The 15,968-nt window shown below is 43.3% G+C and overlaps 1 pseudogene; it reads left to right on the forward strand.

Annotated features, from left to right (window-relative positions):
* Positions 1-2,819: 2,819 nt before the first annotated feature.
* LOC119804047 lies at positions 2,820-8,362 on the forward strand (annotated as a pseudogene).
* The last annotated feature ends 7,606 nt before the right edge of the window (positions 8,363-15,968 follow it).

The raw sequence follows: 15,968 nt of genomic DNA on the forward strand, positions 1-15,968 counted from the left end.
GAGGGTATGTTAGTCAGACATCTTGTAAGAGAACAAAGTTTTGGGTTTTTGTCTATTTTGGTAATCACAGGGCTGGGAGGTTAGCTCCATTGGTACAGTGCTTGCCCAGCATGTAAAGGTCTGAATCTGATTCCCCGAACCTAGTTTAAAGTGGGCACAGCATTACTGACCATTAAATTTAGCATTCAGGTGGTAGAGGCAAGAAGATGAGAAGGTCAAGGTCATCTGGTTTCACAGGTAATTCAGCAACAGCCTGGACCAAAGGAGGCCCTATCTCCCCATGACTACCAAAAGGCTATCAATCTAAACTGAGAAAGGACAAGCTACAAATTCACCCCCCTCCCTTGCTTCTTCTCCATTCTCCAACACCACTGTTTTGTTTTCCCTTTTGGTCCTTCAATAAATGGTTTCACTGTGAGCCCTGGCAGTTCTAGAACTCTCTTTGTAGACCAGTCTGGCTTTGAATTCAGAGATCTCCCTGCTTGTGCCTCCTGAGTGCTGGGATGAAAGGGATACTTCATCACTTCGTGGCTTCCAGCCTTCACTGTTTCTCTCTGTCCTTTTGGCCTTAGTTGAAGCAGACATTGGACGAGAAATTCAACGTCAAAAGAACTAGGTTGTCAGTGAAGACTTACTACATGTCAGATCGAATGCCCTTTGCTTTCCTGCCTTCAACAAGGGGACTCTCACATCTGCAACCTGACATGTTTTTACAGGATAAGGACAGGCACCTAAGGACTTGATTATGTTTGGAAGAAGTGGTGACTACTCAATGAAGCTATTTGTGGCCCAATAAACCTCTCTGCCAATGCAATAACCCAAATCAGACCAAAACCAATTGAAAAACGTCCGGGTTTAATGGATACTGGAGCGCCTGGGTGGCCTTCCAGGCCCTCAGAGAGGAGATGAGTAAAGAATACTCGGAAACAACGTATTTCTTCACTGGAGGTAGTTTAAACAACCTGTGGGTATGGTATTAAGCATCTCTAAGTAGGGATCATCATTTGGTGGGCTTTCTTGGGGGTGGAGTCTGGACTGAGGCAACTCCCAGGGGAATGGCTTGGGATGGAACTTTCCACCCAAACATTCCAGACTCCTTGGATACATGTATCACCTTGGATACATAGGTGAAGCCCTAACCCCAAACACTAGGAACCTGTCCTTCAAAAGTAGCAGAGAAGGGCCAAACCTCAGGCCTTTGCTGCATCCCTTGGAAGTCTCTGCCCTGACTCTCCTCACTCCCACTTCCTGAGCTGTATCAGGCTGAAGTATTCCTCAGAACCTGCCTCTGCTCATTCTGCAACAGTAGCCTCAGGGCCTAGGCATTGACACAATGGGCTCTGCATTCCATGAATGTACATTACAGTGAGTTGTGGGATGTCAAGTATGTGAGCCAGTGTGGCATCTGGGTCTACTAGAGAACCTTCCTGTCTCTGCTCTGAAACTGAAACAAAATATGCTTGCTGGTGTTCATTACCTGACCCCAGAGTAGCAGGCTGTAGAGCCTGAACAAGGGCTGGCCTGAATGCAAGGCCTTCATGTTGTTCTTTCCTGTAGGCCAACATGGCCAACAACACTCTTCAATAGCTTAGGCATATTCCTAGCTAGGTATTACATCTTAAATTAACCCATTTCTATTTGTCTATGTATCACCATGAGGCTGTGGACTACTGGTAAGGTTCCAGTATTTGTCTCCTTCAGCAGCTACATAGTGTCTTCCTGACTCCGCCTACTTTCTCTCTAGATCTCTGTTCAGATTTCCCACCTGACTTTACTCTGCTAACCCACTGAGTGAAACAGTTTATTCATTAGCCAATAATAGCCAATAATATACAGAAGGACACCCCACATCTGCCGTGGGACAATGGTCTTGTACCCTTAAAGATTTGTCTGTTGTATTGGTTTAATAAAATGCTGACTAGCCAGTAACCAGGCAGAAAGTATAAGCAGAGCAACCAGAACAGGAGAATTCTGGGAAGAAGAAAGGCTGAGTCTGCAGGTCACACAGGAAGCCAGATACAGAAGAAGTAGGACGAGAACACCTCACTCATAAAACTGAAGTGGAGGGAGGAAAGGAAAAGGGTGAGTGGGGGAGCAGAGTGGGAGGGGAATGAAAGGAGAAGAGGAAGTGGAAATTTCAGGGTGGAAAAATAAAAATATAAAAACAGTTTGGGTGAAAGCACTATAGAACAGTATGTTATGCAGGAGATTTGGAGTCAAGTTAATGGGCTCAAACAGTAAAAAAAAAAAATCCACAGTGAGCTTTTCGCCCCTCTCCGCATTTGAGCTCCCTTCTCTTCCCTCTTTGCTTACTTACTCCTTCTGAATCCCCTGACCACCACACACACCTACTCCTCTCCCCTGCCTCTCAGCCTAGAGCCCCATCAGAGCCCGGCACTGCTTCTGCCTGCCATGGGTGGTGTAGGATGCAGCCCAGGGCAGTAGGCAAAGCCCATGCACCCTCCCTGCTCTTACCCTATGAGGTGAATCACTAGCAGCAGCAACTACTGTCCTTCCTTGGTGTATCAAAGTCTTACTTGACACAGTTCTATTATTTCACCTGGATGGATGAGCCAGCTTATTTGTGCTAGAAATTAGATCAGGCTGGCTACAGACACACAGAGGTCTGCTTGTTTCTATTCTCCAGTAGCTGGGTTGCACCAACACAACTGGCCCTAATTAACAAGTATTGATTTTCTGAATTATACAAACCTTCCAAACTTTTGGCCCATTTCATATGTTAAAGTTGTTTCTAAATGGGATGGCATCCCAGCACTGGACTCAGGAGTTCATAGAAGCTGCTGCATCCCCTGTAGAACATGTCTAATAGGCACACTACCCGGGAGACTCTGGAAATAATGAAGGAATAAAAAAACACTGGTGGAAGAATCTGTAAAGGAAAACAAATTTATCACTAAAATTCCAAGTAAGGAAGAAGTTGAGAAAGAGGGTAAAGATACTGTTTTGAGCCAGGCAACAGAGGTAAACATCCAGCCATGATCATGCCAGGAAAAGAACCAAGTCTAATTCCAAGCTCAAGTCTGTACACAGGCTGGCAGTGTGTGAGAAATCCTCCACTCTGTTTGCTGATGGGCCATTAGAAGTCAGGATATTATCCATTTTCACATTAGCTGACCATCTGACAAGGAGGAAGAAAAGTCCACAAAAGATGTCTCTGAAAAGGAACAAGGACAAAAGCAAAGAAAAGGTCCCAAGGAAGATGCTGTCCAGAGACTTGAACCAAGCATATACTGACTCCACTGGAATAGATCTATGCAAATTTCTTGTAAATACACTGAAAAAGAACCCAAGGGACAGAATGATGCTGCTAAAATTAGAACAGGAGATTCTGGAGTTTATCAGTGACAACAATAACCAGTTTAGAAGTTCCCTCAGATAACCTAGTATCACCAGATGCTATTATACCAGGTAGCTGCCTATTTGGGGATGGAACATAATGTTGATCAAACTGGGAAAGCTGTCATCATCAACAATACCAGCAACATGAGAATGCCTGACAGAGGTCTCAGAACTCTTAAAAGATGAGAAGAAGACAGGATTTCAACAGAGGTTAATTCTCAAGAGAGATGACACCAGTGTGGACCAAGACGACAACCAGGTCAGAGTTCCATTGTAGGATGGAAGATGGAGCAGGTCAATAGAAGAGAGAAAAGAGGAATATCAAAGGACCCGAGAGAGAATATTAGCCTAAGAGACTGGCCAGAACAGATATCAAAATGATGTCAGGGGGAACCGTGAAGGGCTGAGCTGCACCTCAAGCAGCCTACAGAGTAGCAAAGACAGCAAACTCAAATCCCTGGAGCCAGGACCTTGGAGCAGCATAGATTCCAATGGCTCTGTCCAGAGTATGCAACCTCATGTCTGGTGTAGGTGTGTCTTTTATCTATCTGATGATTTCATTGGTTAATTAATAAAGAAACAGCATGGCCTGATGGGTCAGAACATAGGTGGGTGGAGGAGACAGAACAGGATGCTGGGAGTGAGGCAGACGTCTCGGTCAGTTGCCATGACTCTCCTCTCTGGGTAAGACACCATGGAGCCAGCCACCAGGTCAGACATGCTGAATCTTTCCCAGTAAGCCACCAACCTGTGGTGCTACACACATTACTAAATATGGGTTAAAGCAAGATGTGAGAATTAGCTAATAAGAGGCTGAAACTAATGGGCCAGGCAGTGTTTAAATGAATACATTTTGTGTGTTGTTATTTCAGGGCATAAGCTAGCCAGGCGGACGGGAGACGGGTGGGACAAAAAACAGGCCTGCTGGCTTCATCACTACCCCTGTCACCAAAGCCAGCAACTTCAGTGGAATCTCCATCCTCACCCATGGTGACAGCAGTAAAGGTGGCACTGCAGGAAGAATCTCTAGGCCAGGTATGGCAATTGGTGCCCCAGAAGTGTACAAACAAGCCACCTCACCCCAGTCTGTCCAGGGCCTTCTCCCTTGTACTGCCCAGCAGCAACATCAGCAGCAGCAACTTCCTGCTCTCCCACTCTCTCCTCAGCAACAGCCTCCCCTGAATAATCACGATTTCACAGGCAGATGTCCTCAGCAACCCGTATACACAGATGAGCCTTAGACACCAAGGTTCTACTGAAGCAGCTGACCTGTAGTGAGGAGCTGTGGGCCACTTCCCACTGCCCAGCTCCCGGCCACCAGCTAGCTTTACACAAAATAAAACACGGAAACTGTATTCATTTAAACACTGCTTGGCCCATTAGCTCTAGCCTCTTACTGGCTAACTCTCACATCTTGATTAACCCATTTCTAATTATCTGTGTAGCACCACGAGGTAGTGACTTACCGGGAAGATTCTAACCTGCATCCATCTTGGAGAGGAGAGCTATTGCATCTGCCTGACTCAGCTTTCTTCCTCCCAGAATTCTGTTCTGTCGACTCCGCCTACGTAATTTTCTCTCCTCTTAAAGGGCCAAGGCAGTTTATTAACCAATGAAAGTAACACATAGGCTGATGACCTTCCTCCATCACTGACCCTTCCTCAGCTCTGTTCCAGCCCCCATTTATTTCCCAGCATCCTCAGCAAGATAGCTTTATCATGGCTTCTGTGGGACAGCCCCTTCCTACTTACACCTATTCCACCACTAGCCATGCTCTCAGCAAGTCCTGCCACCCCAAGGCTACATGCACAACTTTCAACAGATTCCGGACAGTATCCTAATTGCAACCAGCAATATCAACCTCTTTCTCACCTGGTGGCCTATAACCCCCAGCATGGTAAACATCTGCCCCAGCCATCCCAGAAGCCTGGGTCACAGCTCATGATGCCTAACTTGCAGCAGATGACTTACCAAGGCAAGCTTGGGGTCCCACAGCCTCAGAACCAGGGCCTACTCAGAAATCAGAGGAGCAGCATGTGAGGCCAGATGCAAGGCCTTGTGACTCAGTACACTCCATTGCCTTCCTACCAAGCTCAAGTGGGCAATGGACTCACAAAATAGTGGTACAGCCACTTTTCCAGCAGCCCATTCTGGTCCCTGCCAGCCAGTCTGTGTAAGGAGGCCTCACAGCAGGGGGCTGTGCCCTTATGCCTACAACATGAATCCCAACAGCTCAGCAGAAATGACACCAGGCATTCTGTGGGGTTTCTAAGCTGCCTGGTTTTAAGCAGTACCAGATGCCTCAGTCTCCTTCTCCCTGAAGACCACCACAGTTAGCATAGCAGTAACTTAGGAGTGTCAGCTTCTGGACCAGGAATGGGTGGTCATGATAGCCTGAATGTCCCTAATGGGACCCCAGAACCCCCAGAATCCATCTACGGTCCAATGGGTAGTCACTACAAACATTCAATATGGACCCGGGGAGGTCAGAAGCCTGAGGTCCTGTACAGTCCTGGAGGTAACCCCCAGGCCAACAAACAAATTGACAACAGCCTTGTCATATCTCCTACCCAGTCTCCAGCACTCTCTTCTTTCACCAGCCTCAGCAACATCTCCACTGCACTCGGTCCCCTGCCTGTCTTCATGCCATTCCCCTGGCCTGGGGGTCCTGTACAGGGTGATGGCACTATCCCCTATTGGGTCAGCAATTACAATGCAATCTGTCCATCTGCCCTCCATGGTCCACCTGCTCTCCATGGTCAGCCAACTTTACCACAGTAGCACAAGGGACAGAGTGGACTGAAGCACAGAAACTGAGGCAAGAGGCAAGCATTCAATGCAAACGTCCACTGACCTGGAGACAGCAACTGATGTGCTTGAAAGGGTGCTGGAGGTGACAGATCTCCCTGTCTGGTTGTCCCACCTATACTTCCTGCCTGGCTACTGGCCAATTAGCATTTATTTAAAATATAGTTGACAGAATACAAACTATTCTCCCATACCAGTTCCCCCTCTTTTTTTAAACAAAGGAAACCCATTTTTGGGAATGTGGGCATAGTTTTCCAGGCTACTTCTTGCTGGTTGGGGCCACTGATAATCTTATGGGGACCTAAAGAAAATTTAGAATTATGATCAAGTTTTGACTGAAGTATCCTATGAGGCTTGATCATCTCAGACAGCAGTCTAGAACCTGTTCTGGATATAGAATTCAGACATCTCGGCTGTTCCTACCACCTGTTCTCAGGTGGTCTTCATTCATCCAACCTGATTTTTCTTAACTCAAAATGAATCCACAGCCTATCATTTCCTGTGGACACAAAAAACAACTCCTCTTCTCCAGAGTAACACACATTTTGACTTTGATTTTGATGTCAAGGTATTTTCAATATACCTATCTTGGATTAATTCAGTAGCATTTATAAACAAATATCTTTTAGCATCTGTTGCTCTTTCCTTAACATTAAACAATTCAAAGAGAGCATAATAACAGAGTATCGAGACTCTCTGTGTATTTTTCATCTTTACGTGGCTTCATTCTAATCTCTATTTCTTTTTACTTGTAATTTTTGGTGTTTTGAGACAGGTTCTCTGTGTATCTTTGGCTGTCGTTGAACTCCCTCTGTAGATCAGGCTGTCCTTGAACTTACAGATATTTGCCTGCCTCTGCCTCCCTAGTGTTGGGTTAAATGTGTGTACCACCACACCTTGAATTCACAGAGATCTGTCTGACTCTGCCTCCCAAGCATTGGGATTAATGGTGTACTCCACCATGCCTTGAACTCACAGAGGTCTGCCTGCCTCTGTCTCCCAAGTGTTGGGATTAAAGGTGTGTACCAACACACCCAACTACTTTCTATCTTTCTTTCTTTTATTTTAAGGGCATTTTTTCCTCCCAAGCTTGCATATATTTTCACCACACTGTAAACCATTTATAGATTTTTATTCATCTTTGAAGACCCAACAAAAAGGAAACCATGCCTGCTACTAGTGAAATCATGGGTCATGGAGGAAAACCTACAACTGTCACTCTACTAAACAGCCCAGTTCTTTACTACATCCAGATTTATCCTTATTCTCACAGATAATTTCAGTTCTTATCTCTCATCAAAGACACTTGTCTTAGCAGCAGACAGATATCACTTATAGAAAACCATAATCAGTTCATATGCAGAAAACAAGTTATCACATGGTTCCCAGACCCAACTGACAGATCTACAACACATTTCCTGCCCCCAAGCCTTAGGGATAACTGAGAAGGCAGAAAGATTCTAAGAGATGGAGGGAGAAATAATTTCTGCCACTGACTCACGCACATCCAAAGCAGATTTTCACCCACCAACTACAAGAAAAAACCCTCACTTCTCTTTAGGGCTGGGAGTTCAGAAAGGAGATGCCATCATTTAATGCAACCTACTTCTTAAGTAGACTCCTCTGGCATTTTATTTTCTGCTAATGTCTAGCCCAAAGTCCTCAAAAAAAGGATCCAAAGTACAAACACTGAAATTAGAGCTCTGGCTTCAGCTCTGGGTGAGCCATATATGAGGTAGGAGATGTGAAAATTGTTCACAGCCGGGCAGTGGTGGCACACGCCTTTAATCCCAGCACTCAGGAGGCAGAGGCAGGCAGATCTGAGTTTGAGGCCAGCCTGGTCTACAAGAGCTAGTTCCAGGACAGGCTCTAAAAAAGCTGCAGAGAAACCTTGTCTCGAAAAACCAAAAAAAGAAAAAAATAATAAAGAAAAAAAAATAAATTTGGAATATTGTTCACAAAACTGCTATGATGTCTAAAAGTGCTTTGGGCAGGTTTACGAGGTGTGTTCTTTGACCTTCAAGTGATACTCACTGAGAGCATTATTTTTATTTTAAGTGTATGACAATTTTTCCACAATGCACACAATGACATTCTTGTGTCTGGTGTCAGCAGAAGCTGGAAGAAAGCATCAGATCCACTGGAACTAGAGTTGCAGCTCGTTAAGAGCTGCCATTTGGGTAGTAGGAACTGAAACTGAGTCCATGGCAAGAGAAGAAAAAATCATTACTCTTAATCACTGAACCATTTCTCTAGCTCTATTTTACTTATGCAGTGTGTGTGTGTGTGTGTGTGTGTGTGTGTGTGTCTGTCTGTCTGTCTGTCTGTCCGTTCCCTTGTATGTGATATAAACACATGTGTAGAAGTCAGAGGACAACCTGTGGGTGTCAGTGGATCCAGGATCTTGAACTCAGGTTCTCAAACTGGACAACAGATACCTTTAACTGCTGAGCCATCTCACCCGTTCCTCTTCTGTCATCTTTTGAATTTATGCACAAGTCAACACTGAGTTTGTTCAATAGTCCTTATTGACTATTGTCCACCAGGTGTCTGACATATTAATAAATAACCACTAAATGAAGCTCCTGTTTCCACTAGGATAATTAATGAGTTTTGTTCCATTACTTTTTACTACACACCCTCAAGGCAGATCCTATTACCCTGTTTACCAAACAAGAAAATTGGCTTATAGAGAAATTAAGTAAGTCTCTCAAGACCAGTAACTAACGTTGGTTTGTAAGTTCAAGTCCAGGCCTTGCTTTTTAGGCTGTGGCTTTCTCCTCACTATCATCTTACCTGGAAACCAGGGAATTGTTATGCATAGATTGAGACAAGGCCCACCCCTTGGCCATCAATCTCATTACGCTTGGAGAAGATGGACGAGGACCTGGGATTCTATGAAATCCTCTTACGGAGTAAAAATTCCTTCAGAGAACTCTAAAAACCCACAGTTATGGTAGACTCAAGATCAATTTTGGTCATAAATTATTTGGAGAGGATGACTTCATGAGATAAACGCAGTGCTATTTCTTTTTTTTCTCATTTTTTTTAAAAAAAAATCCATCTCCTTCCCTCCTCCTCCACCTTCTCTCCCCTCCCCTCCACCCCTACCCCCACTCCCTCCTCTCCAGGCCAACGAGCCAATCAGGGTTCCCTACCTTATGTTAAGTCCAAGGTCCTTGCCAACTCCCCCCAGGTCCAGGAACGTGAAGCACGAACCAAGCTGACAAGGCCACACACGAGCCCATCCATGCCATAGAATCCAAGCCCATTGCCATTGTTCTTGCTCCTCAGTCAGCCTCCATCGTCAGCCACATTCAGAGGAGTCCGGGTTTGGGTCGCCCGTTCCAAACTGGAGTTGGGTATCTCCCCGTTAGTTCTGTCCCACCGTCTCCATGGGTGAACGCACCCCTCAAGGTCCTGACTTTCTTGCTCATGTTCTCCCTCCTTCTGCTCCTCATCAGGACCTTGGGAGCTCAGTCCGGTGCTCCTATGTGGGGCTCTGTCATTTTCTCCATCCATCGCCAGGTGAAGGTTCTATAGTGATATGCAAGATATTCATGAGTATGGCTATAGGAACTGGCCTTTTCCGGCTCCCTCTCCTCAGCTGCCCAAGGAACTAGCTGGGGGCATCTCCCTGGATACCCGGGAACCCCTCTAGAGTCAAGTCTCTTAACAACCCTCAAATGGCTCCCTTAATTAAGATATATGCTTCCCTTCTCCCATATCCACCCTTCCTATATTTCAAGCATCCCATTCTCCAGACCTCTCCCCATCCTCCACTTCACAATTTTCTCCCCCCCCATCTGCCCTTGGGCCCATCCCACACCACTCACAAGTTCCCAATTTTTGCCCGGCGATCATGTCTATTTCCAATATCCAGGAAAATACTATGTTTTCTTTGGTCACCTTCTTATCTTCTCAAGGATCCTGAATTATAGGCTTCGATGTCCTTAATTATGGCTAGAAACTGATTATGAGTGAGTTACATCCCATCTTCATCTTTTTGGTCTGGGTTACCTCACTCAGAATAGTGTTTTCTATTTCCATCCATTTGCATGCAAAATTCAAGATGTCATTATTTTTTACCACTGAGTAGTATTCTAACATGTATTCATATTCCACAGTTTCTTCATCCATTCTTCCACTGAAGGGCATCTAGGTTGTTTCCAGATCTGCCCTATTACAAATAATGCTGCTATGAACATAGCATGAGCAGATGCTTTAGTAGTATGATTGGGCATCTCTTGGGGTAAATTCCTAAGAGTAGAATTACTGGGTCCTGGGGTAGTTGATCCCGAATTTCCTGAGAAACATGACCACACTGCTTTCCAAAGTGTTGCACAAGTGTGCATTCCCACCAGCAATGGATGAGTGTATCCCTTACCCCACAACCTCCTCCAGCAAAGGCTATCATTGGTTGTTTTTGATTTTAGCCAATCTGACAGGTGTAAGATGGTATCTCAAAGTTGTTTGATTTGCATTTCCCTGATCCTAATGAGGTTGAGCATGACCTTAAGTGTTTTTGGCCATTTGAACTTCTTCTGTTGAGAATTCTCTGTTCAGTTCAGCGTCCCATTTTTTAATTGGGTTAATTAGCATTTTAAAGTCTAGTCTCTTGAGTTCCTTATATATTTTTGACATCAGACCATTGTCAGTTGCAGGGTTGGGTGAAGATCTTTTCCCAGTCAGTAGGCTACCTTTTTGTCTTAGTGACAGTGTCCTTTGCTTTACAGAAGCTGCTCAGCTTCAGGAGGTCCCATTTATTCAATGTTGCCCTTAATGTCTATGCTGCTGGGGTTATATGTAGAAAATGGTCTCCTGAGCCCATTTGTTGTAAAGTACTTCCCACTTTCTCCTCTATCAAGATCAGTGTGTTCAGATTAATTTTGAGGTCTTTAATCCATTTGGACTTGAGTTTTGTGCATGGTGACAGATATGGATCTATTTTCATTCGTCTACAGGTTGGACATCCAGTTATGCCAGCACCATTTGTTGAAGATGCCCTCTTTCTTCCATTGTGTACTTCTGGCTCCTTTATCAAAAATCAGGTGTTCATAGGTTTGTGGTTAAGATCCGGGTCTTCTATTCGATTCCATTGGTCGACTTCTCTGTTTTTATGCCAATACCAAGCTGTTTTCAATACTGTAGCTCTGTAATAGAGTTTGAAGTCAGGGATGGTAATGCCTCTAGAGTACCTTTATTGTATAAGATTGTTTTGGCTATCCTGGGTTTCTGTTTTTTCCATATAAGGTTAATTATTGTCCTCTCAATATCTGTGAAGAATTTGATGGCACCCCTGATTGGGATTGCATTGAATCTATAGAGTTGATTGTGGTAGAATTGTCAGTTTTTACTATATTGATCCTCCCAGTCCACGAGCAAGGGGAGATCCTTTCCATTTTCTAGTATCCTCTTCATTTCTTTCTTCAAAGACTTAAAGTTTCTTGTCAAATAAATCATATCACTTCCTTGGTTCCAGTTACTCCAAGATATTTTATGCTATTTGTGGCTATTGTGAAAGGTATACTTCTCCTGATGTCTCTCTCTGTCTTCCTTATCCTTAGTGTATAGGGGGCGACTGATTGTTTTTGGAGTTGATCTTGTATCCATGCCACGTACTGAAGGAGTTGTAATCAGCTGTAGGAGTTCTTTGGTGGAGTTTTTGGGGTCGCGTATGTACACTATCATAATCATCTGCAAAATAACAAAAAGGTTAAACTTCTTCCTTTCCAATTCAATCCCCTTGATTCCCTTATGTGTCCTTATTGCTATTGCTAGAATTCAAGCACTATATTGAAGAGATAAGGAGAGAGTGGACACCTTGTCGTGTTCCTGAAGTTAGTGGGATGGCCTTGCGTTCTCTCCATTTAATTTGATGTTAGCTGTCGGCTTGCTGTAAATAGCCTTTATTATATTTAGGAATGACCCTTGTATCCTAATCTCTCCAAGATCCTTTATCATAAGGGGTTTGAATTTTGTCAAATGCTCTTTCAGCATCTATGAGAGGATCATAGGGTTTTTTTCCTTCAGATTATTATATGATGGGATTTGCATTGATAGATTTTCGTATGTTGAACCAGCCCTGCATCTCTGGGATGAAGCCTCTACTTGATTGTAGTGGATAATTTTTCTAATGTGTTCTGGGATTCGATTGCCCAGGTATTTTATTGAGAATTTTTTGCGTCAATGTTCATGAGTGAGGTTGGCCAAAAGTAGTGCTATTTCATGTATAAATAATGAGACTTCTCATCTTACTTCAGGTAACCCAAAATTAATTTTTTAACTCACTAAACAAGCATTATTTGCTAAACTCATAAATTTTGAATTGTAACTTCCTTTAGCCATATTTAACCATAATAAAAGCCATGCCAATGAAATGATCCTTATATATATCTCAGCTAAACCTCAACACATCTCCAAATAATGGCGCTTGGAAACCTATTTCCTGATAAAGCTGCTTAAGCAAGGGTTAATGATTGACCATTAGGGTGGTGCCAATGAAAGGCTGCGTGTTTCATGCTTGCTCAGAATTAGCAAAATGATGTTCTCCTTGCTCTGATCACACTTGACTCTGTATAGAATTAGAAAACTTAAACTGATCAGATCCCAGCAGGTTTTTTTAAAGAGTTCACCTATCACAAGACCACCAATAAAATTATTAAAATTTTCACATTCTTAATCCTTACTTAAAAGAAAAGATTTCATCCTGGGAGTGAGTATTATAGCTTAGTGGTAAAGTGTTTATCTAACATGGACACATACTTGAGTTAGATTCACAATACAACATACACACATAGCACACAAAATCCATCAAGCTGCCAACTCGTAATAAAGTAAAAAGATATTTACCAAGGTCTTCTCGGCCCAATGATGTCCCTGATGACGCAGCATCTTGTATGTCATCCTGGAGATCAGCGCCCAACGTTTACTTTAAAACCTATAAATACACTTAGTTTAGGTAGTCGCTAAGCTGGAAAAACATTGGATTCTCCTTGTGGAAGTGACCCTGTGAATCATTCACACACCACCATCTTCTAGTAACCTCTGCTCTTCAGTCAAACTTAGACAAGTCACTAATAATACACAGTAACTTCAACTGTTTATTCACTTTCAGTGCAGTGGCTCTCAACTATCTGTTCATAATTCACAGTTAAGGAGTCAAGAAGAGGATGTGTACAAAAATCTTTAATAGAGTTACCCCAATTTTTTTTAATGCTAAACAGGTAGGAACAAAACCGACCCTGGTCCAATGGAAGAGGGTGAATGGGGGTTGACAAGACCCAAACACTTGCCAGCTACTGCACAGAAAGTTTATGTCTCCACTGAGCACAGGTGGAGGAAGGCTGCAGGGACTAATCTGTTCTTTGTGGTTCAGGGGTTCCAGAGAGAGAAAGGGACTCGGTCACATAAAGAGGAAAACAGAGTGTGGTCTGTAGTGTTTCTGCAGAGTGTCTCCTTTGTGGCTCATTGACCACTCATACAGCCCACTGACCATCCATCTGCCTTGAAATTCAATTATGTTTTTGAGGGCATAAGAATCTATATATGTTCCTTGTGACTCTGATGGAGTATGGTCGGTTCCCAGTGTGGGCACTGTTAGTGGAGGAGAGAAGATCACCCCAAGGGACTGGTAGTCCAGCTTATCTCTCGCAACCATCTGTTTAATGAGCTGACACAATAAATCAGAGCTAGGTCTTCTCCTCAATTGTACCCAATCTCTCTATCTACTAAGAGGCCCCTTTGGCTCATAAAAGATTCACACAGGTACAGGAGTCACCTTTCCTGAATAATGTTGGTACCTACCCCCCCTTAAAGGAGAGTCTCTTTACATGAAATGGAGACCATCACAGAAATCACAACTGGACACAATGCAGAGACCAACAGGTCATTGGGAACCATCCCTAAAGCCTAATGTACATCAAAGCTCCTGCATCAATGGCTCACGGAATATCTGGAAGAATGGAAACAGAGATTTTAAGAGGTAAGAATACCAGAAAGTCTACTCTGAAAGTCTCTTTAGAATGACTGCCTAAACAAGACCAGAACAGTGGCACAATCAATAAACATTTTAATGTTGAAAGGAAGAAAAATTTGCAGGGCCCCAAACCCTTTGAGAAGGAAACTACAAGCAACACATGACTACTAAAAAGAGAATCAGCCTCTCCCCTTAATCCTCTTATCCAATGCATGTGGTGAGTCCTTGAAATTATATACGCCACTGTACACAGGGCTGCTTGTTCATATCCTGGCTGTCTAGACCTGAGATAATGACACGAAACTATATTAATTGCAAACACTGCTTGGTCATGACTCTAGGATATTTCTAGCTAGCTCTTACATCTTGAATTCTATTATTATTATTCTATTATTGTTATACTTCTATCTTATAATTCACCACGAGGCTCATGGTTTAACTGGTAAGGATTGGGGTGTCTATCTCCTTTGGGCCGCTACAAGGCATTTCTTCTCTGAGTCGTCTGGCCCTTCTTCTCCCCACATTCAGTTGAGTTTGCCCACCTAGTTCTATTCTACTCTCTCACAGGTCAAAGTAGCTTCTTTATTAAGCAATGATAATAAAACATATTCACAGTATACAGAGAGGCATCCCACATCACACCACTACCAGCAGAAAAATGCACTCAGTAGGTTGGAACTATAAATAACAGTATATACACATACACACACATGCATGTAATGTACGTATGTATGTAACAATGACAACAAAAAAAAAACCAGACTATCAAGTTACAGGAGGACCAGGCCTGCTTTTCAACCCAGCCTCCCGGCTAGCTTAACCCCAAATATTCATCGAAACTCTATTCATTTAAACACTGCCTGGCCCATTAGTTCTAGCCTCTTATTGGCTAACTCTCACATCTTGATTCAACCCATTTTTAATGATCTGTATGTAACCACGAAGTCGTGGCTCACGGGGAAGAGTAGCATGTCTGACCTGAGAAACAACACATCAAGGTGACCTCTGTACTCCATGTTTATGCTCTCACACCTGCACGCATCGCATGTAGATTGACAATACAACAGTTCACATTCAGAGAACAAAGAAATAAAACTTTAGGACACAATAATTCAATGTATTCATGTTGTTCCTGTTACATTAGTTTTCTACTACTGAACAATGTTTTACTTCACCTTTGGCAATTTTCATGTATTGATATAGTACACTCTAGTCACATTCGCCCTCCTGCCCGCATATTTCCTGCATCCCCATCAACTCCCCAGTTTCTTCTAAAAAGTCCCTTTATACTATTTTTTGTTTCGTTTTGTTTTGTGAACCATTGCGTTTAACTGGAGTCAAGCATAGTAGGCATGGATATGAAGCTATCCATATTCATTACACTATCCATTAGAGCATGGGTAACTTATCAATTATTATAGCACTGAAGAGAATGACACCCCTCTCCAAGCCAGACATCAACTGCCATATCTCCCTGTGAAGGGGACAGAAACCCATAAGCACCCCCATACATTACTGAATACTGAAAGGACCAGTCTCCAAACATCAATTTTGAATAAATTTTTAATCAGTGTGGCTTGTTTGATTTCAGAATTAGATTTTTAGTCTAGTATATCATTATAAAATTGTCATATATTGGGGTGGGAGAGCCTAAACCTAGAACCAGATGAGATGTTAAGTGATGACTGTCATCAGTTATAACTAGCACAGTCGTTAGTTCAAGGGCAAGGAAGAACTAGAACTCGAGGGAATTTTCTTGACTGGGGCAGAGACAAGGATGTGCCAAAGGGCAGACAAAATAATACAATTCACAGAGACTATT

Source organism: Arvicola amphibius, chromosome 18 (genome assembly GCF_903992535.2).
Source record: "Arvicola amphibius chromosome 18, mArvAmp1.2, whole genome shotgun sequence".
Lineage (NCBI taxonomy): Eukaryota > Metazoa > Chordata > Mammalia > Rodentia > Cricetidae > Arvicola > Arvicola amphibius.